The sequence below is a fragment of the Pleurodeles waltl genome, chromosome 9, assembly GCF_031143425.1.
Source record: "Pleurodeles waltl isolate 20211129_DDA chromosome 9, aPleWal1.hap1.20221129, whole genome shotgun sequence".
Taxonomy (NCBI): domain Eukaryota; kingdom Metazoa; phylum Chordata; class Amphibia; order Caudata; family Salamandridae; genus Pleurodeles; species Pleurodeles waltl.
The window spans coordinates 867,797,925-867,823,229 of NC_090448.1; the positions used below are offsets into that span (position 1 = coordinate 867,797,925).

At 43.0% G+C, this 25,305-nt stretch overlaps 1 protein-coding gene across 1 annotated transcript in view; it reads right to left on the bottom strand.

The window, feature by feature from the left end:
• The window catches only part of EML5 (EMAP like 5), a 1,994,219-nt gene that overhangs the window by 347,469 nt on the left and 1,621,445 nt on the right, over positions 1 to 25,305 (bottom strand). The window lies entirely within an intron of this gene.

Genomic DNA, 25,305 nt, shown 5'->3' on the forward strand with positions numbered 1-25,305 from the left:
TACTTGACTCTAGGAAAGTCTTGTAAAAGTGTACTTTGAAGTTTGTGATTGCCTTTTTATTTTAGTCTACTGCTTTTCTCAACCTGGAAAAGAGACTGCTTGCAACCCACAAAACGCTGTTACTCCACACCTAACATAAGATACTCATCTTCAATTGGAGAAATGGACAAAGGGGTCTAGGTAATGCAAGGTAAGGTCAGGGAAACAGGAACGGAGACACTGACAGTGAGATATGGACACCTCACTTGGATAGTGAGACAAAGCCATTGTGACAGATGTGGTTGCTGGGATAATGAGCTATAGCCACTGATGCGGGAACACCAAAACGAATCCTAGGACAGGGGGACATGGACACAGATTTTTCAGAAAGCATAGACAATACTAGGAAATAAAGACAGGCACACCATCAGAAGATAATTTGGACATGCAAACTGAGACAGATTGACATGTACAACAAAGTAAAAAGAAACCTTGAGGATTACAACTGCGCATTCAGTGCTCTATGCAGCTAGGAGCACATTTTAGGTCACATGACGTTGGCTATGCTTTAAAGCTTTTCCCACTTCTTTGTTCTGATAAACCAGGGGTCCTCAAAGGGTAGCTTGGGAGCTCATGGTAGTTTGTCAGTACCCTGAAAGTAGCTCCTAGAAGAGCAGTTCACACAGTGTGTAATTCAGAGGATCTAGCCACATTGAATAAGGCAGCATTACACACTTCTGGACCCTTATAGTGGCAGCCAGCCTAACCAATAGCCAGGCCACAAAAACACACACTGTGAAAGCCTGCAGTAATAACAACATGGCAATCTGTGTCCTCTTTCAATTTTGCCAAGTTGCATGTAGATTTGTCACTTCACAATGCACACCTGTTTTTCATACAGCATGTGCAAAACAGATAAGTTGTTGTTGGAATGTTGTTACTCAAAATTAAAAAGGTATATCTGATAGGAAAATATGTATTTTAGGAAAGTGATATGCTGATGTTCGAAAACAAAATGACTGAATATCCAAAACATATTTAAAACTGCTCTTTGAATGGAAATGTATGATACGTTTGAGAGATTTATACCTGCTAGTATTGCCTCTGTGCCAGTGACCACTTGCTGCTGTGGATATTATTAGTCATGTGGAGGGATATCATATATTTTTATATATATTTTTATTGGTATTTTCATACAGCAAACATACAACAGTATTTACTAATACATGTCTAGCTTCACCCCCACAAAACTACAGAACAATGGCAAGTCTGCACATTACAACGTTAAAGAGAAGAGGCACGCAGCCCAGAGAATTAGGTGTGGGCAGGTTGTCAATAGCTTTTATCAGTCACCAGTTATGTGAGTCATTTTAAATGATGTGTCACAAGAGTGTTAACTGTACGTTTCTGTTGGCAGTTGGTCCACCTGTGACCCAGCAGCCGTAGGTGGTTGTGATAAAAGAGATGCCCTCAGTGGCTCCTAGCCATCTCAATGGCATATCATATTGATATAGGTCTTTATGACATTACCGTTTGTATCTCCAACTTGTGTTGGGGTACTCAGTTTTCTATCACAATGTTGAGTTTTAAATGTCTCCCTGTCAAAATATTCTATCTAGAATATCGACAGATACAACATCATGAAGGTATGTATGTATAGGTCAGTATGTTTATATTTGTAATTATTCATCTTTTTATCTTGAAGATAGATCCATATCTATTATATATCTCTTCAAGGTACATACAAATGCAGGTAAGAAAAGCAACGTTATACTCACCAATGTAGATATTTTATGTAATACATATTCTGGTTTCAAAATTTAGGTTCACGGCATTTTCTCACACAATATGACTGGCATCTGTGTGGTCACTACTATAACGCTATAAGGTATGGTGTAGGAGGCTGGCCTGGTTTGTAGTTGGTACCAAAGGTACTCACACCTTATACCAGGTCCAGTTATCCCTTATTAGTGAAATGTAGTCTATGTCTAGAAGCCAGGCTCTCTAGGGGTATTGTGGGCGAGCAGCCAAGGCCTAACTAGGAGTCATGCAAAGCTGATGCAATACCACTGTAGTCACACAGTACTTACACACAAGGAAGAAAATATTCAGTGTTACAAAAATAAAGGTACTTTATTTTGGTGATACAAATGCCAAAAATACCTTAGACACTATACTCCCTTAAGAGGTAAGTAATATACACAGTATATACACTAGAATGCAGTAATAGCTGTAAAAACAGTTAGAAAACTGTGCAAATAGTGAAAATCACAATAGTTAGAAATGGGCCTAGGGAACACAAACCATATACTAAAATAGTAGAATACGAAAGTCGGTTTTCCAGCTAGGCAAGTGTAAAGGGGCGCTGGGAGTGTAATAAAACACCAAAGGTAAGTTATAGAACCCACACCAGAGCCCAGGAAAGCAAGAGTAAATCATAATAAGTTTCCTAGGACACACAAGAACGTTATAGAAGATTATGCAAGAACCAGAAGAGACTGCAAGACACTGACAATGGATTCCTGGACCTGAAAACCTGTGGAAGAAGGGGACCAAGTCCAGGAAGCACTGAAGAGTCCAGGGAGAACAGGAGCCCCTGCTAACCCGGATGAAGGTGCAAAAGAAGAACCACTGGTGAAGAACAGTCAGTACTGCACCAAAGAAGATGGATGCGGGTTCTTAGTTGGTGCAGATAATGTCCCACACCGGATGGATGATTGCAGTCTGGTTTGCATCGCTGGATTCTGCAAACAAGCCTTGGCACATGCAAAGCACGGGTTAGCAGAAAATGGCACTGGCCAGGACCAGGAGGGACCTGGTGGCCTCTATCCAGGAGGGGGAGACAGACAGGGCTCTTAGCAACTAAGAGAGCCCTCAGAAGACCAGGCAGTACGCACAGGAGTCCCACAACACGGGGACAAAGAAGGTGCAAAAGGAGGCCCACACAGCACTACACAAAGGGATCCAAAGCTGCCAGAGAACCACTCAGGAGGCTGTGTGTCGCAGGATAGAGTGCTGGGGGCTGCAGCTGCATGGTGCACGAAGAACTTCGTGGAAGGATGCCAACAAGCCTTGGCAACCTCAAAACATGCATTGCACGGGGTAGTGTCTTGTGTGGGGAGGCAAGCTCTTACCTCCACCAAAGTTGGACAGCTGGAACTTAGGATCGTCAGGACCACTTCAGTCCACCACCTGTGTTGCTGGATCCACGCACTTCTTCAGGAGAGGAAACCCATGCCACCTGTTGTTGCTGCAGAGGGGTGCCTGCTAAAGCAGGGAAGTGATTTCTTCACTTCAAGGGAGATTCCTTGGTGCAGGCTGAAGATAGGCAGTCCTCGGAGGATGCACGACCTGGAAACAGTTGCACTTGGTGGCAGGAGCTGAAGATACAATGTTGCAGAAGTCATCTTTGCTTTTTTGTTGCAGTTTGTAGAGTTCCTGGAGTGTCCAGATGCAGTTTCATCAGTAGAAGGTGAAGTAAAGGATGCAGAGGATTCCTGCTGGAGTCCTGCAATCCGAATCTGAGGAAACACTCACAGGAGAGACCCTAAATAGCCCTGAAAGGGGACTGGTCAGCTACACAGGTAAGCACCTATCAGGGGAGGGCTCTGACGTCACCTGCTGGAACTGGCCACTCAGATGCTCCCAGAGAGCCCCACCACCTTGGAATCCAAGATGGCAAAACCCAGGAACACTCTGGAGGAGCTCTGGGCACCACCCCTGGGGTGGTGATGGACAGGGGAGTGGTCACTCCCTTTTCCTTTGTCTAGTTTTGCGCCAGAGCAGGGACTATGGGTCCCTGAACGAGTGTAGACTGCATTATGCAAGGAGGGCACCATCTGTGCCCTTCAAAGCATTTCAAGAGGCTCTGGTGTAGTGTGGTTAGTTTTACGTCTCCTTTGCGCATTAGCTTCAGGCTTTAGGCCTTTGTGCACTTTGCCCTGGATGTATTTTATTAATTTGCTTGCAGCTTAGAGCCTCTGTGCACTTTGCTCTAAATGCTTTTTATTAGGCTTCGTACTGTTATTTTTCAAATAGCCAGTTGTACGGTCTTGTTTTATATTCATATCACACTGTTTAGCCTACTTCAGCACTGGAGTTCTCCATAACACATTCTTGTTCACTCTGTGCTTCAGTCAAGGATACAGTCTGGTACATTGCCGATAGACGTGGTAGGAGTTTAGTCTTTGGCATTCCTGCGTAGGGACATTTTGTGATCACGCTGACATGTTAGTTATAAAAACACTTCCTTGTCCCAATACACGCAAGATGGAGATTCCGACCAGGGAACCACAACTAGACGCTGACTGCCTCGTTGCAGATGCTGAACCAGATCACAGGCCTTTGCTCAGGTATGAGGGTTTATGTCTCCCGAGGGACTCAGAAAGGCAAGTTAGAAGCTTAACATGCTGTGCTCGAAAAAGAACAAGCAGAGGGAGAGTAGAAACTATTAGAAACCATGATAGCGTTGTTCTTATGTTTTACTCTCCTGGTGACTATTTCAATCCTACTGTGTTGTATGATTCTGGTTATTGCGGCTCACGCCTTATTATCTAAAATGCAGTTGTTTTATTAAAACATTATATAAAACTTATACTGCCTTTGTCATTTGTATATAAGATCATACTGTAAATGAGAGAGCTGGTTTGGATCTGAGTGACCACGACTTCCCTGAGAAGTTCCAAAGATGTCATGCGCTCGGCTGCCCAATCATCTCTTCCCCTTGGGAGAAATGAGGCACTGCTAGTTAGCCGGAGCAAAACCCGGATTTAGGGTTACAGGGTTCCTTACACGTGGGTCAGACTCAGTCCCCCACACCGTGATCGATCCTGCTGCCTAGAAATCCAGTAGTCTCATTTAGGATAATGAGAGCCCATGCGACATGGCGCCGCCAACAATTGGTCTGGCTCTAATTTTTAGGTCCGGCTGACTCTCTCGGTCTCATATATATATATATTGACTACTCGGTTCCGTAAGCGGAGACGTCCGTGGGGCTGATGATTTCTGCCGCCACGGGATAGGTACGTCCTATTACTTAGTGGTTGGTTGTTCAAGCTTGAACTTTGAAAGGAAAACCCCGATATGGGTGTGCCTTCTCTGACCTAGTGCTGTTTTTTACAAATGGCTAATCCTAATGTAGTGAATATAGCGCTTAATATGCGACAATCGCTCACGGGACATCTGATAGCACATGGACTGACGGTCCAGGGGGGTCCGGTCACTTTTGTGGTGGACGCCCATGCAGCCTATAGAACAGAACTTTTTTATTCTTGGGTCGCGTTTCCAGCAGTTGATGGGGGTACGAACACTTTTCATGAATACACTATTGCGAATGTCCCTGGACAATACAGGGCTTATGCATTCTTAGAGATACCTTTATCTTATCAAGAACACCATAATTGGCTTGATGGCGCCCTCCCACACACAGTAGCACCGGTTAGGTTAGGCCCCTTAAGTAATGAAGGTCCTACCTGGCCTTTATTGGCTACTTACACACCATATCCTGCGGTTGCTAATTTGGTGGTGGCTGACGTGCGTCGTTTTTATATGGATTTGGCAGCTACGTACAGAAGACTGGTTCAGTTTGTCATGCAGGCATTAAATACTAATGCAAGCAGTGGTTCCGGGTATTAATCCGGCCACTGTACACTCAGTTATGGGTAAAGTGCCGGCTAAACGTGAGGAAACTCCATTTTGGCTGGCGCAAAAAATGAATACGCTGGAAGCAGTATTTCCCCATACGGGACCTCAGGATAAACATAGGATATTGACGATGTGTTTGCCGTATGGAATGGTTCCTCCGGTGGACCTTTGTAATACCTGGGGCACGGTGTTTGCCGCGCTCAACACTACGGCACACGGTACACCGACATTAGCTAATTTACCGGAAGTGCTTAAACAAATTCAGGATGAATATGGGGCTGCCCCTGCCTTAGATTTGGGCATGCAGTTGATGGGCAATTTTGCCGCAGTTTCTTCTATTATTTTGAGTAATCTCAAGGGAGAGGCAGTAGCACTAGCAGTGCGAATGCGTCTTCAGGACGTTCCGCAGATTAATCAAGAGCGGGAACTCCCGAGAATAATTGCAGAAACATATTCTAGTATTGGTCGCGATAGCCTAGGGGCTAGACCACAAAAACCCCAATTACAGGGTAAAAATAATAAAGACAATGCTAAACAACAGCAACCTGAGGGTACTAAAAAGTGCTGGGATAAGAAACAACAGCAAACACCTAAGAAGGATGGGGGACAATCTCCGCAACCGGAGACCCGGCAGAATAGGTATAATCTCAGGAATAGGGATAATTTGAAGACGCCTGATAGATATCAATATACTGATACACGCCAATCTCGTTCCTTTCAGGACTCCTCGGACAAGAGAAGTGAGAGAGGTGGGCGGTCAGAGCGGAGAACTGAGTACGTGAAACCGAGACAGGAATCACAACGCTCAAAGGAGGTTTCTATTAAGCAAGAAGAGAAACCACTCCAACAAAAGCAACAATTTAAAAAAAAGAAAGTGGCAGCAGTCTCAGTTCGACATGCCGCTCAAGAAGAGAGTTCTCTTGACGAACAAGACATGGGCGTTGGCACTGTTAGACAGCGCGGCAGAGGTCACAATAGTTCGCCGGAGTCTTCTAGAGCATCTGGAGGTAAAAGCAACTGATGACTTCATACAAGTCGAAACGGCGGATATGCGAGTCTCTGATCCTGATAGAGTATATAAAGTAACTCTGCAATTAGAAGGGGATATTGACGCATTGTACACACCATCTTTTGGGACCATGTGGTAAAATCATATGACGTTCTGCTGGCCGAACAAGATTGGCCACCTGACTTTGTTCGCGACTGTCCAGTTGGGGAGGAGGTTATACACCTTCATTCTCACCACTTGTTCCGAGAGAACTAGCGGAGTCCTATAGTAAATCATGGGCTCTGGCACAGACCCCCGCACTATATAGAAATAACGTGGGGTGGGATAGACAATCACCATATCATGTAATTCCAATAAAGGCGAGCCACAGCCGCAGTATCCTATTAAATTTGAGGCAAGGGCATCGGTTAGGAATATTCTTACACAATTGGAGTACCAGGGTGTAATTGAACCCTGTGTCTCGCCGATGAATAATCCCTTATTTCCAGTTGCTAAACCGGACCATTCATATAGGATAGTGGTGGATTACAGACATTTAAATGGACATACACGCACATATGCAATACAGAATTCACATAGCGCAGCGCTTATGAATAATATAGTGCGTAAAAAATACAAGACAACGTAAGATATCTCGAATGGATTTTTCTGCCAAAATATGGCACCCAAAAGTCGGGACTATACCAGTTTCAGTGCGTTTGGCTCTCAGAAAAAGTTTTGGCGTTTGCCTCAGAGGTATAAGAATAGCCCAGGACTATTTTCGGCTTGTGTAAATGAAATTCTGCACGAGTTGGACCCTGAAGCGTTATCATATGTTGATGATATATATTTGACAGACTATGAGATTCTGCAACATCTAAGGCGTGTATCACGCATTGTTGTGGGGTTTGCTGGAATTGGCTATAAGTTTAATTTTAAGAAATCGAAGATTGCCTTCCTCAGCGTCATTTTCCTGGGATATGAGTTGTCGAGTGAGGGCAAGAGTTTAGCACCGCATTTTTTGGAGAAGTTTGCTCAATTGCAGCCTCCTAATACGGTTCGGAAGCTCCAGTCATTGTTGGGGTTTCTGAATTTTGGCAGAACTTACATTCCTGAATATGCTACGCGTATAAAACCATTATACGAGTTGATTCGACTGAATTTCTCGAGTAGATTTTGGACGATTGAGCATACACATATACTAAGAGATTTGCAAACTGATCTCTTGGCAGTTAAACATTTACGCACACGGGACAATAAAACGCATTTAGTCATCAGGGTGATACCTGGGGCTGTTGGGTTTACATATGTCACCTTTAATGAGGGTGAGACAGTTCCGATTGCATACAAGTCCCACTTTATTCAGCTGCAGAACAATGATTTGCACAAACTGAGAAAATACTCACTGCAGTACAGATGGCTGTGATTAAAGAAAGACCTCTTGCCCAGGGCCAACGCATCATTGTCGTTTCCCCGATTCCAGCCTTAGAGGCTGTTACAAAAGCGAGTGTTCCCAACTCGAAAGCTTTTCTTTGACAGCCACTGATGTAGATTACATATTTGACCCTAAACTGCAGACTCAAGAATTTCTTCAATATGAAATGGAATACCCAGTTCCTGCTGGCACATTGCCTACTGACCAATATCAGGTGGTCATGTATACCGATGGCTCTGCGCAACCGGCGGTTGGGACTAAGCAACAGTATTCTGCTGCATGTGCGGTGGTGAGCGGCACTATGGAGGGGGAAGTGTTCTGCCCCGACATACTTATACACAAACTTTGGGAGATTATACGGCACAGCTGGCTGAGCTCAAAGCTCTATTGTTAGCATTGGAACACGCAGATCCGGCGACTTTAACCTTGCTGGTCTGTGACTCCTACTACTGTGTTCAGTCTTTCAATGAATATTTACACTATTGGAAGTTGAATGGGTTCAGAGATTCTAAAGGCAACACCATTAAATGCAAACTGCTGTGGGGTAAGGTTGTGGATCTGAAGGAAACGCTTCCTAACGTCCATGTTGTACATACACTTGGACACCAGCTCCGTTGGAATACACGTTGCTGGGAATACTTTGGCTGATGAAGCCGCGAAGTCGACAGTGGCTGTCGCCACTGTAGCCGCAGTAACTCGCTCGAGTTCCAAACCAGACACAGAGATTTCGGCTGCCATAAAGGCTACGGCTGATGGCACGCCCTTTCCTAAGGGATTTCCTTCTAAATATAGTTACTGCTTGAGTGGTGCGCTAAATGCTGTTGTTAACATTCCAGGCATTGGTGTACGTGAAATGCCCAATAAAATTGAGAGACCTCGATTAATTTCTGCAGCACATGAGGGGGTGGCATCTGCACATGCTGGTGTGGCTGACACGATTTCACTGTTACAGGCTCGTTACTGGTGGCCTGGTCTCTATAAGGAGACGAAGCAGTATGTCCTTTGTTGTGACGTTTGTCAACAGATTAAAGCCTCGTCGGCTAGACACCCACTGCAGACGCCCCTTCTAATTTCGAATAAACCTTTACGGTGTGTGTACTTGGATCATTGTGATCCACTGACGCCAGATAGTGCATACAAATATATTTTGGTTGCTGTAGATTCGTGCTCCAGATTTGTGTGGGACTGGCCACAGCGCTCGGCTGACGCCCGGACTGTTATTAAAGATTTGCGCATCTTTGTTGATACATTTGCAGTTGCGGCTTTTCATTCGGACCAGGGCCCTGCTTTTGCCTCTAAGGCATTCAGGGACACCATGGCTTCGTTGAGGGTCCAACTCCAATTCTCGTCTCCATTTCATCCCGAGGGAAATTCTGTTGTGGAGCGTTTAAATCATGATTTAAAGCAATCCTTAACGGCCAGAGTTATAGGTATGGGTCGTAGTTGGCTAGCCCACCTGTATGGAGTACAGAGAGCACTTAATAACTTGCCTAGAAGGTCCCTGTGGGGTCGTACTTCATATGAGTGCCTGTTTGGAACACAAATGTATGTTCCCGATCTAGATGGTCCTGGTGTGGAGGCAGCAGATACGCCCTTTGACATAAATGATCGTGTCACTGTTTTGCAGGATTTACAACAATTCCGTGAAGTTAACTCTTCTGCAAGTGCTGCCTCCTCAGGAATTAAGGATGAGCCAGTAACGCCTACTGGTTGGATTCCCAGGATTGGGGATCTAGTGCGTGAAAAGGTCGCAGTGAAGAAAGAATTTGGTCCTTCTTATCGAGCACCAGTCCCTGTATTAGGGGTTAGCGGCACAAGAACTGTAATTTTACCGCCGCTGCACGGGCCAAGGGAAATCGCTTTGTTTCCATTGATAATGTCAAGTTACAACATGTGGCCGATTCTGCACAGCAGACCGAGAGGGACACCCAGTAGTTCCGGAATCCCTCTCACTACTGGGGAAGAGGTCCCGCTGCAGGTGATTTGCACCGATGCTGTTTCGAGCTTGGGGAGGGTGGAAGCTGATCTTGCGATTGTTCCACAGACGACGATTAATTTGGAATCTTTTGATCAAGTCGCTGTATGTTCTACTGATGTTTCTGAACATGTGGATTACAGTGTGCCAAGGCGAGAGCCTCCATCTGCTTCTTTGTTCACAGTTGCACCTTTTGCAAGAACTGCCTCTGGCTGCTTCAACGACACTGATAATGCCGTGTCAGACTCCTCGTCCTCACTATCTTCAATCCGACGTCCACGTAAGCTGCTGTGTTGACTCTTTTTTTGTGGTTGGGATTTGTGGTTACTTTTTTTCTAGTAATACATGGTCATTTTCTTCCTGAACGATCTGACATTGAGCACGTGGAGACGGTGTTAAAACCACATTTTTCGTCTCATATGGTTCGAAGAGACTTGTCCAATGGAAACATTTCTGCAATACCGATTCCAGATGGGATTGTATGGGATAAAGTAATGTTTGATATATATGGTCCTACTGAATTGATTCAAATACCGTATGTTCTCAAATTGTCAATGAATGATATCGTTATACCAGGCATTGTTTCTGATGATTGGGATGTGAAGACAGATTCTATGCTGACAGAATTGCAATATTATACTGTCTATGACAATGAAGATGCTTACCAATTTAGAGATAATCATGGTGACATGTTTTGCTACAACTATTATGGACACCACATTATTCATAAAGCAAGTAGCCGTAAGTCCATATTTGATTATGTGCAATGGGAACATTGCCAGACTACTCCACAGGGGAGTTCAAAAACGTATTATGATAAATTTACATATTTTTCTGGGCATAATCAACAAACTGCTAAGTCTTACTATTTTAAGGTTACTCCGTATGCTAATAAGCAAATGTTATTGATCGATACTAAATTACTGTATTCAAATTTGTTTGTACCTAAACTTTCGGTTGAGGGGTATGAATATTGGTTTATGACTGTTGACTTAAAAAGTGTCTGGGGAACGAAAAATTGGCAAATGCGAGGCAGGGACACATTATTTAGAGCATGTATTATCCCTGTGCAGATGATTTTCCTCAAGGACACGGTACAACAGACTAGCTGTTTGGGCTTAGCAACGATCAGAGAGTTGAATTTGCCTGGTATACCTGTCCCTTCCAAATTGAACAATTGGCAGCGATATGTTAATGCCACGTTTAGTGAGTTTACACACTGGGTCCAGAATGGTACGCTTAACACTTCATTGGTACATCCGGGCGGGTGGTTATTATGGCCTGTAGACACAAATAGGTGTCATCAACGTTTTGTCACCTCTTCAGGGGGGTTCAGGACTAGTAGGGCAGACCCTCGCTACATTTCACCAGAACATGCTGATATCATAACTACATACCCCTCCCATTCCTGTAACACCTATTTCCAAAGGGGGAGGGTGTAACACCCCTCTTCAAAAGTAAATGTTTTGCTCTACCTTCCTGGGCTTGAGCTGCTTGAGCAACAGGATGGCAGAAACCTGTCTGTGAGGTGGCAGCAGCTGGGGCTGCCTGGAAAACCTCAGAAGTCTGGTATGGCAGTACTGGGGGTCCACTGTGGAGCCCCCAGAGTCTATGAAATTATACTACCATTGTTAGAATCAGCATTAGGGTATAATTCCAAGATGCTAGACACCTTACATGGCCATATTTGGGGTTACCATTGTGAAGCTGGACGTAGGTATTGACCTATATCCAGTGCACGCATAAAATGGCGTCCCCGCAATCATGAAGTCTGGGAAAATGGTCCTGGACGACATGGGGGCATCTCTGCTAGTGCACCCAGCCTTCAGGGTTGAAAGGCCTGACATATAGGTGACTTATAAGTGACCTGGTGCAGTGTAAATTGCAGTGAAAGGTTGCATGCACCCTTTCAAGCAGGCTGAAATGGCAGTCCTGTAGAAGCCTTTGTATGGGCTCCCTATAGGTGGCAAAAGTATTGCTGTAGCCCATAGGGATCCCCTGGAACCCCAACCCCCTGCATACCGAAGTACCATTGAGGAAATTCGATTTTTAATACGATCGTATCGACCCGCCATTTTGTGGCCCGCCGCTATTTTATGTTGCCTTCACTCAGGCAGCACAGCGAACGAAGTCCATTCTGCCTTTTCTGCTTATTCTGCAACATGGTGTTCAAAACAGCCTTCTGCCTCTATCTTTACAAGGCTGGTATTAAGGTCTAACCGAGTACACTAATCCCTGTCTGGTTTTCTAATCCTTGTTTCAACTATCTGTAGGCTCACACTATTCTCCGCCGATCTTATCTTATCGTCTGGCCTTCGCTGTCCTCCTTCGCTGTCCTTTGCTAGTATTCTCTCATTTCACAACTGTCCTCCAAACGCACACAAACTTATCACACCACATGCAACTTCGTTGTGGATCAGTTAATGAATTAGTTCAAGGGAGGGGTGACAAACACAGCTGGAGGGGAGGCAACCTTAAGTCACTTGATACTTTGTTTTCCAATTCCTTCTATTGGTGCTGTCTTATTTTCCGACATTTCTATTGGCTCTGTTCTATCTTTACATTATTCTTACTAGCTCCTTTCTATGTGTTCTGGGAGTGTATGTAGTTAATAAATGGTTTTTATACGGTATATAAGATTGTGCGCCACAAAGTAAAGTGGCAGTCTCCTGAGAACATACCTTGTGTACTTCTTGGACAACTGTACTAGCTGCAGCTAATAAAATCTGATCTTTTACGCCTGACAGAGTGTCCCGTGTCTCTGTTAGTTGAGGCAGGTGAATCCAAGGAGATTTCAGGCGTACCCTGCGCCGCCAGGCCCATAAGGTTCTGGTTCTTCAACTGGCGCCCAACGTGGGGCGGCTTCAGCGGTACCGGTTCTGCCTGAAGGTCGTGAGGAACCCCGCAAGAAAATTCTGGAGGAATCGCGAGCCACGTCAAGCGACCCCTGTATGTCGAAGTGGTCCGAAGGTCTTTTTCAGCGCGGTTACTCCTTCCTGACGGCTACTGACGACTGCTGCCCTGACTGCCGCCCTGCCTTGGCCCTTTCTTTAATGATGTATGGTAAAGCGAGACGATAGACGGGCCTCTGTTGGTGTAAGAAGACATCCTTAGTTAAGTATTTGGTGGGTCGCGCCCACAAATTTTGGTCTTTGTTTTGTCCTTAGGTCCTTAGATTTGGCCATTGCAGTGGCCAAAGCCGAGGGGTAAGTGCATTTGTGCTGTGTAAACTGAAAGTTTTACCCCCTTGATGTTTGTGAACAGCCAGTAAAAATCGTGAGATGTCTGGTCTGACTAAGTTTGGAAAACTTTGTTGCTTTGGTTGTAATAGGGACTCCCAGCTTGAGGACTCCTGTCCGATTCCTTCGGTTGGAACTCCCACATATGAGCTCTATTCTAAACATGGTGTTGGTCCTATTGCCTTTAATAAGACATGGACCCGATATACAAAGAAAGATGGTGTTTTAAAATGGCCAGAAAATGGTAGTTTCGAAACTGATGTGCTAGATAATTTAGAAGCAACGTTATTTAAAAGAAAAGCCCGGCCGGCAATGTTTGACTCTTTTCGCCTTTGGCGTAAGGAAGCCAAACAGAGAGAAATTAAACAAGCGAAACGAGATAGGAAAACACAGGGAATGACGATTATACAGGCTGCTCAGCAATTCAAAGATGATGAAATAGATAATGCAATGGAAATTTCAGACAGACAGCATCGAATGGCAATAGATAAATGCTATCCGACGTTGCCTATCTCTTCCCTTGATAAGAGAAAAGATTTTGAGGAAGATTCCTTAATGTCCCACTTATTGAAATTGCCTCCGCCCTATGTACAAGGTGCTAATGCACCCCCGATGTTACAGCCTGTTCAGCCGCCAGTTGTGCTTCCGCCTGCTCCAGCTTTTCCACATTTGCCTCCTCAAGTATTGCCTATGCCAGCTTTGCCTTTAACTCCTTTGCCTTCTGCTCCTTTGGCAATTCCTAATGCTCCTTTAGTTAATTCACCTAATACCTTGTCCCCTATCCTTATGTCAAATTCTCCATCTATGCGTAAGCGATTTGCAGATACTGTCTCTGGTCTCTTATCACCTTTCTTTGAAGCTTTAAACGTGTCTCCAGCTTTTTCTCGAAGACAGTCTCGTAGTCAATTCCCAGACTCCGAAGAGCGAGAAAAATTGGACTCACTTGCTTGTAGATGGATCAAGAAGGGTCCCCAATATAGTACGTCTGATATTATGTCCACCTTTCTGCAATGGAATGCACCTACGCAGAGATATGTTTTTAAAGTTATGTGCGATACTCTCGCTAAAGAATGGGAGAATATGAATTTGGGTTCGGTCCCACAGGATCTGTTAGATGTTCAGGCTGACTTTGACAAAGGACTTATTGTGGGTCCTAAGGTTGAAAACGCTGTCAGAACACTTATTTCTTTCAGATCCCTATTGTTCTCACAGACTTTTCCTGATTCTGATCCTTCAGTTAGGACAGCACTGAAAAACTATCCCATGAGAGAGGTTTCTCCAATATGGAAGGAAGAAGTTGCAGCAGCAGGTGCTAATCCAGCTATTCCTGCGCATTTTCAGCGCATATGGATACATGTCCCCTGGAAAAGGTCTGAAGTTTTAGCACTTAAACAGTCACTACCAGATTCACGCAAAAATCCTGCTGGTTACTATAAAGAGTTGTCGCAAACAGTTGATGCATGTACTATGAATCTAGCAGATATTGACATGTTGATGGGAAATGTAGTTCCACAGACAATATGGGCTAAAATTCGTAGAGAGGATCACGCTCAAGAATTAGGCGGCGATTGGAACGCTATTATTGCCGCAGATAGAGGTCAAGTAGGTGGTGCAAAGCCCGACGCTTTGATCTCAGAACTCCCTGGTAGGATTATTACATTAATGAAAACAATGATGCCTGCTTTGAGAGTTAATTGGGATAAGCTAGCAGCATGTAAACAAAAGAAAGATGAAAGTGTTTCCGATTTCTTTACCCGATTCGAGGAGACATTCATTGATCACAGTGGTCAAGATATGGCTACAGAAGGGGGACAGCGATTATTTGTGGATAAGTTCGTATATAACTTGCTTCCTGAACTATCACACAAGCTAAAAGACTCCGAGAGTTCATGGGCAGTTTCTTCTTCCGCCCAGATATTGGCTACTGCACAATATTATGAAAATAGAGACAAAGAAGAAAGGGAAAAACAAGAGAAAAAGACGAAAGAATTAAAAACTAAAGTTCTCTTGCAACAGGCTTATCCTCCTCGTTATGTTCAGCCTCAGTTTCAACAGCCTCCGCAGTTTCAGAGGTTGTATCAAAAGCCTGAACCATTCATTCCAAGACCTTTGCTAGGTCCCAATCAATGTGCTTATTGTAGGGAGGAAGGTCATTTTAAGAACAATTGTCCGGCATTGTTGCAGCGTAATGGAGCAACATCTGCTTCACGAGGTCGTGGTGGTCTTCAGTCAGCAAATAGAGGTAGAGGTCGAGGTGTGTTAACCCAAGAGCAGCGTTCTTTTGTTCCTCCAAATTCCGGAAATTACTTTGACCAGCAAAATGTTAGGTCTACACAGTATTACAGTGAGGATCAGTATATTGAAGGAGGGAATGAAAGTCTTCATTTTGAATAGGACAGCCATGGACAAAGTAAGGGGGTTACGTCAATTCCAGTGGATCAGAATGGACCTTATGTTAATGTCACTACAATGGGTGTTTCAGAGCCATTTCTTTTAGATACTGGTGCCATGAGAAGCTCTATCATTCATTCTAAACTCCCTGGCGCACCTTTGTCTGGCTTAACGAATGTATCTGTAGGATTTTCTGGCGCCCCTGTTCGCAATCCAGTTTCTTGCCCTTTGCCTGTTTCAATAGGCCCTTATGATTTAGAAGCTCCGCTTCTTCTGACGAATGGTTGTGGTGAAAATCTGTTGGGTTTAGATCTATTAAAAAGAATGCATGCTACGATATATTGTTCACCTTCTGGTGTATACCTCACTCTAGGACAGAAAATGACTAGTCCAATGTACTTATCAAAAGATCAATTCCCACCTGAATTGCTTTCTCTTCCCGAAACGCTTTGGGCTACGGGTCCGAATGACGTTGGTTGTCTTGAGATCCCACCTTATGTTGTTACTCTTAAGCCCAATGCTGAAATGCCACGTATTCCGCAATACAGAATCTCTACTGAAGGTGAGAAAGCACTTCTGGAAATTGTCCATGATTTGATTCAGAAGGGTGTGGTTGAGGAAACGAGAGGAAATACATGTAACAGTCCTGTTCTTCCGGTTCTTAAACGCACTGATCCTTCTCAGCCTCCTGTTTATCGTTTTGTAATTGATCTTCGGGAGGTAAACAAGATTGTCGTACCGCAGTTTCCTGTAGTCCCAGATATCACTGCTCTGTTGACGATGATACCTTCTACAGCGACTTGGTTTTCAGTTATTGATTTAAAGAATGCTTTCTTTAGTATTCCCATCGCCGAAGAGAGTAGAGATATTTTTGGTTTTTCCCTCGGAGGCCGAAGCTTCCGGTTTAAACGCGCACCTCAAGGTTATTGTGAAAGTCCCTCTATTTACAGTCAAGCTCTAAAATGTCATCTTGATGCCTTTTCCTTACCGTCCGGTGCCGCTCTCATTCAGTACATGGATGACTTATTAGTTGCAGCTGATTCAGAGGAGATTTGCAAAAACGTGACCGTTGCACTGTTGCGTCATTTGTTTGATCTGAATCACAAGGTTTCTCCTTCTAAATTACAATATGTCTGTCGCGAGGTGACTTATTTGGGTCATCTCTTGTCAAAGGAGGGACGACGATTGACCCCCGAACGAATTCAGGCAATTGCACAAATGTCAGTGCCATCCACACAAAGAGAGGTACGTGCCTTTTTGGGCATTACTTCTTATTGTAGACAGTGGATTCCGAGTTTCTCTTTATTGGCTAAACCGTTGTTGGCGCTAACTTTAAAAGATACGCCTCAGCCTCTTCCGTGGACTGACGAATGTCAGAAGAGTTTTACTGATTTGCGTATTGCTTTGTGTTCTGCTCCTGTATTGGGTACTCCTGATTACAGTAAGCCCTTTACGCTCTATGTCCACGAAAGAGAGGGTTGTGCATTGTCAGTCTTAACGCAGCGTTTTGGAGATCAACAGCGACCATGCGCATATTTCTCAGCTACGTTAGATCCAGTAGCTAAAGCATTGCCTAGTTGTCTTAAGGCGACGGCGGCAGCAGCAATTTCTATTCGACAGTCTGCTGGAGTAGTGCTAGATAATACTCTCATTGTTATGGTGCCACATGCAGTGGATACTTTACTAAATAGGACAAAAACGCAGCATCTTACGAGTGCTCAATTGTCCGGATATGAGCTGACGCTTTTGGCTAGTCACATACACATCAAACGATGTAATACCCTGAATCCAGCTACTTTGTTGCCTCTTCCAGAAGAGAGAGATGTCTCTGAACAGCATGATTGTTTTCTCCGTACTGAAGAAGAGACTAAGGGTAGAATTGACCTAAAAGACACGCCATTAGTGAATCCAGATGGAACACTATGGGTAGATGGTTCTTGTTTCAAGCTCCCGAATGGAGATACAGTTTCAGCCTACGCTATTACTACTTTGCATACGATTGTGGAGACAGCACGCATTAGACATAATTCAGCTCAGGCAGCTGAATTGATAGCCTTAACTAGAGCGTGTGTGTTATCCAAAGGAAAAAGAGTAAACGTGTACACTGATAGCCAATACGCTTTTGGTGTAGCGTTTAACTTTGGGCGTTTATGGAAGGAAAGAGGATTCTTTACTTCCCATGGTACTAAGATACAACATGGTCAATTAGTGACTGAACTTCTTGAGTCACTTACAATGCCTACTCAGATAGCGATCGTGAAGTGTAGTGCACACAAAAAGATTGTGGACGATGTTGGTCGAGGAAATGCATTTGCAGATGAGGTAGCGAAAAAGACAGCCAGAGACAACACAAGTCGAATGTATGTTCCAAGTCCCACAAACTGCGTAAGAGAAAAGGGAATGTGTGAAGATACAGTAGAGAGTGTGAAATCAATTCAAGGAGAGGCTACGGAGAATGAGTTGAGAAAGTGGAAGGAAAGTACAGGAATGTTAGATGAGATGGGATGTTGGGTTGAATTATCAGAACATCAACGTTGGCTGTTACCAGATGCTTATGTACTACCTGTAGTTACTATGGCACATGGTCCAGCTCACCTAAGTGCAAAAGGAATATGTAAACTTCTGGCTCCAGTGTGGCAAAATGAGGGGATCCCAAAGTGTGCAAATAATGTAGTAAAACATTGTATTGTTTGCTTGATGTACAATCCGGGAAAGGGAACCCCAACTCCAGCAGGTCATTTTGCTCCTCCAACATATCCATTTGAGGTGTTGCAGATCGATTATATTCACATGGAACGATGCAACAACCTCAAATATGTTCTGGTGGTAGTATGTGCTTTTTCTAGATGGGTAGAAGCCTACCCTCTGAAGGACAATACTGCTTTATCAACTGCCAAAATACTTTTGAAAGAATTCTTCCCTAGGTTTGGTTTGCCGCGCATTGTCTGGAGTGACAATGGGAGCGAATTTGTGGGTCAAGTCATGCAAAAAGTTTGTGCAGGCCTTGGCATAAAACAGAAGTTCCACGCGGCGAATCACCCACAGTCGGCTGGTTTAGTAGAATGCTACAATGGAACCTTGAAGCTTAAAATTGCTAAGGTGCAAGCTAGCACAGGACTTAATTGGCCTGATGCTTTACCATTGGCTCTTCTGTCCACCAGAACAGCAGTACACTCTCGTTTGGGGCTTAGCCCTTACGAAGTGATATTTGGTCGCCCAGCTAATGTATGGGGAGTTCCTCGCCCTAAAAAATACTCAGACTTGCCATACCCGATGTTGATTGACTACTTGCATGACCTTACAACTAAATTGCGTGTTCTTCATCAACAGGTTCAGAGTGCTCTACCAGAGGCTTCCACAGACCCAGGTCATTCCATCCGACCAGGTGACTGGGTCTGCACGAAAAATTTCCAACGACAGAGAAATTTGGAACCCAGATGGAGAGAGCCACGCCTGGTTCTTTTGACCACAAGAACAGCAGTTAAAGTCGAAGGAAAGATAAACTGGGTGCATGCCGTGCACTGCAAGAAAGTGCCTTTGCCCTTGCCTTTCGATCAGTGGGTCCGTAGAGGCATCAGTGACTCTGAAAGTGAGAAAGTTCCGCAATTTGTACCATTCAGTGATGCGCGTCTAATTGGAACACTTTCTGAGAAAGAGGACGACGACATCCTTCAAGAAGCAATACCATCGCATCGTCGCTTGAACACGACAAATCCAGGAACATTGTTTCAAAACCAGACTGCCTCTGGACAGGAACGCTATAATTTGAGACCAAGACCAAAGAACTTGTAAATTTCTCTCCTATGTAGTACTCTATCCCGGTTGCAGGGTCACGGTAGGAGTCTTAGTTACGACCTGAGTAAGTGGCAATAGGCCTGCAGGACCTCACAGTGTCATAGGACGGTAGATAATCGTGACTACAGTGATTGAGGAAGATTGCCGTGAGCATCCACTTAGAAAGATGGAGGCTACATTAGATAAAAGAGAAAGTAAAAATGTAAAGAATAATTGTAAAGAAATATATAGTCGTTGTAGTATTGCTCTATGCGTCATTATATTGTCGTGTATTCTTTTGGCATCTGTAAACTGGATCATTATTACTCTGCAGCAAAAAGTTGTCTCTTCTCCTACCTCTACATCTTCTTCTACTATCTCTCCGCACCTATTTCACACTCTTCCCCAGCATGAACTCATCAGAAGAACTGAATACTTTAACAATTCCTTCGTCCAGTTGTTACATCAACATCAGTTAGTGATCAATACAACTGACTGTTGGGTGTGTGGACTCATACCACATACGGTAGAAAAAGGAATGCCATATTTAGTTCTTCCATTCTCCTATGAAGGTTCCGCTTGGGCTTATTTTGTCATTTTCAATAATGCATATCAAAGTAAAATTAAACAACCTGTCAGTTCACATAGTGTTGGTTCAGATTTCAGTCATAGTTTATTGATAAAGGGAATGGTAGCTATGGCTAAAATCATGGAAAAAAGTGAAGCTTCCATAGATGAAAGAAAAGCATATACCAATTGGAACATAACTAATTACATTTCCAGCCTCAATGATAAGGTTGAGCAAGGAAAATCTCCTCCGATACGGGTCATACCCCAACAAGGAAATTTCTGTCTGCAAATAAATGGTAGAACTCCAAACACCGGACAAAGAGAAAGTTTATGTTCCCATACATATATTTATTCAGCCCTGAATCCACTGCCGTTAGTACCATCTCAAGGTACATACTTTGTTTGCCACGATAGGGCTTATACATGGTTGCCAGCTGATTTCTCTGGTACTTGTTATATAGCCTTTCTTCTTCCCCCTACATACACCGCTCCTGCGAACCATCATAAAAATAGATAAGGCAGAGGGATTGTGGATTCGAAAGACACAGCAGGACAAGAGGGAGGAGATTTCCTCAAAGGATTTCTTCCCTTCTGGGGTCCAATGGCCAACAGCAGAAATATAAGGCAATTGGTTCGTGTCGTAGAAACCACCATAGACATCACTGTAGGAGCTTTAAGTAACATTACAGCTGAACTACAGGCTGATCGTCTTATGACCTTGCAGAACCGTGTTGCCTTAGACTTTGTTCTTGCGGACCGTGGTGGAGTATGCAAATTGATCGGATCAAGTTGCTGTATTTTCATACCTAATGACGCTCCGACAGTATACCAAGCTATCTCTAAGTTACACATAATCTCCGAGTCGATTCATCAGGACGAAGGAGATTGGTCCTTTTCAGAGTGGTTTTGGGGAATACTGTCCAAATGGGGTTGGAAGGTATTGACATTCTTTGGAGTAATTTTAGCTTTTATATTCTCTTGTTGTCTTTGTATGCACTGCGGTCCTGCCATCTGTAACCTATGTGCTACTGCATGTATTCCCAAACCCAAGTCACAAAGAGCAGAGAATATCAAAATGATGGTACAGCAACAGCTTGATGACCTCATGGCCATAGACATCGACTCAGATTAACATGAGTTTGTGTATCTTGCCTGAGTTCTGGCAAAAGGAGGGTCTGAGGAAATTCGATTTTTAATACGATCGTATCGACCCGCCATTTTGTGGCCCGCCGCCATTTTATGTTGCCTTCACTCAGGCAGCACAGCGAACGAAGTCCATTCTGCCTTTTCTGCTTATTCTGCAACATGGTGTTCAAAACAGCCTTCTGCCTCTATCTTTACAAGGCTGGTATTAAGGTCTGACCGAGTACACTAATCCCTGTCTGGTTTTCTAATCCTTGTTTCAACTATCTGTAGGCTCACACTATTCTCCGCCGATCTTATCTTATCGTCTGGCCTTCGCTGTCCTCCTTCGCTGTCCTTTGCTAGTATTCTCTCATTTCACAACTGTCCTCCAAACGCACACAAACTTATCACACCACATGCAACTTCGTTGTGGATCAGTTAATGAATTAGTTCAAGGGAGGGGTGACAAACACAGCTGGAGGGGAGGCAACCTTAAGTCACTTGATACTTTGTTTTCCAATTCCTTCTATTGGTGCTGTCTTATTTTCCGACATTTCTATTGGCTCTGTTCTATCTTTACATTATTCTTACTAGCTCCTTTCTATGTGTTCTGGGAGTGTATGTAGTTAATAAATGGTTTTTATACGGTATATAAGATTGTGCGCCACAAAGTAAAGTGGCAGTCTCCTGAGAACATACCTTGTGTACTTCTTGGACAACTGTACTAGCTGCAGCTAATAAAATCTGATCTTTTACGCCTGACAGAGTGTCCCGTGTCTCTGTTAGTTGAGGCAGGTGAATCCAAGGAGATTTCAGGCGTACCCTGCGCCGCCAAGCCCATAAGGTTCTGGTTCTTCACCATATACTAAGGGACTTATAAGAGGTGACCAGTATGCCAATTTGGGATGAAATACTGGGTTACCAGTATGCAGTGACAAAATTGAGAGGAGCGAGAGCATAAGCACTGAGGTCCTGGTTAGCAGGATCCCAGTGACACTGTCAAACACCCTGACATCAGGCAGAAATAGGGGGTAACATGCCAAAAGAGGGTACTTTCCTACATATGGTCACTATTGTAGTAGTGTCTGATATAGCCACTAATGTACAATTACCCAGTCAATAGTAGCTGAGTGGTATTTCATTAATCAGAAGTTGCTCTCACTGTAGAAAAGGTTTGAGAAACAACCACTGGGGCTTGAAAACTACTGAAGTATACCACATTTCTGTTTATCTTTTCATTTAAATGAAATGTAGCTCTACCAAAAACAGAAACATAATGTAAACATACATGCAATAAATTATATAATATTAGCTCAGTTACATATACATGATTTTTAAAAGCTTGGTAATTAACATAGACAGTAGAAACTACTGATGTTAGGACCTACAACACATTAACATAATATTATAAGCTGACATATACACCAAGCATTAGCTATGTTGCTTATACCGGATTTCTAAAATGGGATGTGCCAGGTGAATCAAGTTTTGCTGTTATGTACAAATTTATCTGTTTCTGGCATAAGGTTCAGTATTGTTGAAGTAGCTGAACCTGTAATGTTTATGCTCAATAAAATCGTCCTGTTTGAATGCAAACAGCACTCATATTGGTCAGAGACCAGTGTATATTAAGCTAGACAGAATGTTATTGTTGATACAAAAATACATACTGAAAAAAAGATAGATTCTTCTTGTTTACTTGTATAACCTAAGTACATCGTGGTCCTCCCCTCTCAAAGAACAATTCTTAAGAGGACAGATTAACCCATGAATAAAATCTTGGAACTTCGTTGTTGGGACTTGAATAGCCGATCATTTTCTTAACAAACACAGGGTGCTGGCTTTGTTTAAAAGCATGATTAAGGTGACCCCTTTTATGTGAAGGGGATAACCTTAATCATGAACAGCAGTATTTAAATGCAATCAAGCTTCTGTACACAGCCATTTATTTTCATCACAGGCAATTGCCAATTTTTGAGCGGAGAACATATCATTAGTGTTTTTGAGTAATATGTTAGTAGATCAAGGGATTGCAGAGACAATGTTTTATTTAACCAGAATATCTTACTACTATTTCCAGTACCTGGTGCTGGTGCTGAAGCCTTATGGTGTTAACCATCACCTCCCAAAATGAGAAATCGTTAAGAGTGTCTATAGGTTGGATGCCGACTATTTGTTCATTTGCACGGTGATGAGTTTTTTTGTTTTTTTTTAGTGTGAGGGTGATCTATCTAGCTCCTTCTCGTTAATATCACTGTTTAAGAGCTGAGAAGGGTTCAGTGCATTCACTGGGCTCTTATATCTTTGTTATATTTGACCTCAACCACTTTATTGTTGTTTATTTTTCACGTTTGTTTCAATTTACACCCAACCCTTGTTCAAAGGTTTGAGGGATCCATTTGTAAATCTGGGTGTGACTTTTTAATGCAAGATGCTGCCCCATAAGGTCTCCATTGCATCAGGACCCGAATCCTTCTATGGCTGACTCCTTTATGTGCCAGGTTTTGTCTTGGAATCTTGCCACCAAAGAATCTCCCCGGTACCTGGTATTGGCTTTTGGCCCAGCCCACGAAAGCTCTTCCCACACCAAAGTATGTTATGCATTAGATGTATCCCTTCCATCTCCTAATGAGGCAATAAATGAGGACCAAGAAGAGATGTAAAGGGTACAGAAAGGTTTGTCTACTGCTGAAGGCAGTAGACTCAATAAGAATTGGCAAAGCCACTAGGTCTGGAGTTGTTCGCCAGCCTTTTGGCAATTCTTGCTTTGTTTTGTCATGGTTTTTACAAAACTTTGTGTGGGAAGCTGTTAGGCGTTTGCCAATCTAAAAAACACACAAATATTATCAAAGGCAAAAACAATTTTTGTCTCAAAAAACCACACCTTAACATAGTAGTCCTGGGCACTGAAGGGAACTACTTTGTGTTTGGATGCATTCCTTGTAAAAAGGCACTATGCCCCAACTCAAAGTGAAGTCACCCAGCCTCTTTTCTTTGATAGAGAAAGACGGAAGCAAAGAAGGAAAGAAAGAAAAAAAGGACAAAAAAGATGGCAAGAAAGAACGAAGGAAAGAAAAAAATCAAGAAAGAAAAAAGGAAAGAGGCAAGAAAGAAAGAATGAAGGCAAGAAAGAACGAGGGATAGAAAAACAGAAAGCAAGAAACAAGGAAGGCAAGAAAAAGAAGGATAGAAAAACAGAACAAATGAAAGAAATTAAAGCAAGAAAGAAGGAAAAGAATGAAATTAGGGAAGAAAGAAAGTTAGAGAAAAAGAAAAAGCCAGAAAGAGAGAATGAAAGTAAGAAAGGAGGAAAGAGGGGGAAAAAGCAAGAATGAAGGAAAGGAGGAATTCAAAAAGGAAATAATGAATGAAAGAAAAAAAGAAACAACGAAAGAAGGAATGAAAGAAAAAAGGAAAGAATGAATTAGAAATGAAACAAACAGGAAAGCAAAAAAAAAAAGAATGAAAGAAAGAGGTAAGATGAAATGAAAGAAAAAAGTAAAGCAAGAAAGAAGAAATGAAAGAATGAATGAATGAAAAAAGGAAAGCAGGAAAGAATGAAAGAGAAATAAGAAAGCAAGACATAATGAAAGAAGAAATTAAAGAATTAAGGAAAGAAAACAAAAAAGGAAAAGGATTAAAAAAAGGAATGCAAGAATGAAAGACAAACGCAAAGAAGGAATGAAAGGAAAAAGGGAAAGAATAATGCAATGAATGAAAAAAGAAAGAAGGAAAGAGGAAAGAATGAATAAAAGCACAACAGAAGGAAAGAAAGAAACAACGGAAGTAGAACAGAAAGAAAAAGAAAGAAAATAAGGAATACAAAATTGTTGCAAATGCTGCAAAATATACACAATAAAGGTGAGCTATCTTCCTGGCCAACGTTTATTAAAGAGCTGTTGCTGAAAAATTGAGTCCAGAATAAACATGTTTTCAAGAACTGTCTGCCTAGAAATTTAAATGTATAACATTTAATCTTTTGATAACCTAATACAGAACAGTTTCAATTGTACAAAATCTGCTATGCTATGAAATTTATTTTGGAGTTCCCCTTGCTTATTGTTTAGCAGAAAACAAAGGACTTTCCTAAATAGGAATTTACAACAGCATTGGCAGGAAACAGGAACTGGTAAAGTGTGGAATGTGTCCTGTGCTGACGTGGTATAAAGAGTCCTGCTGTAACATC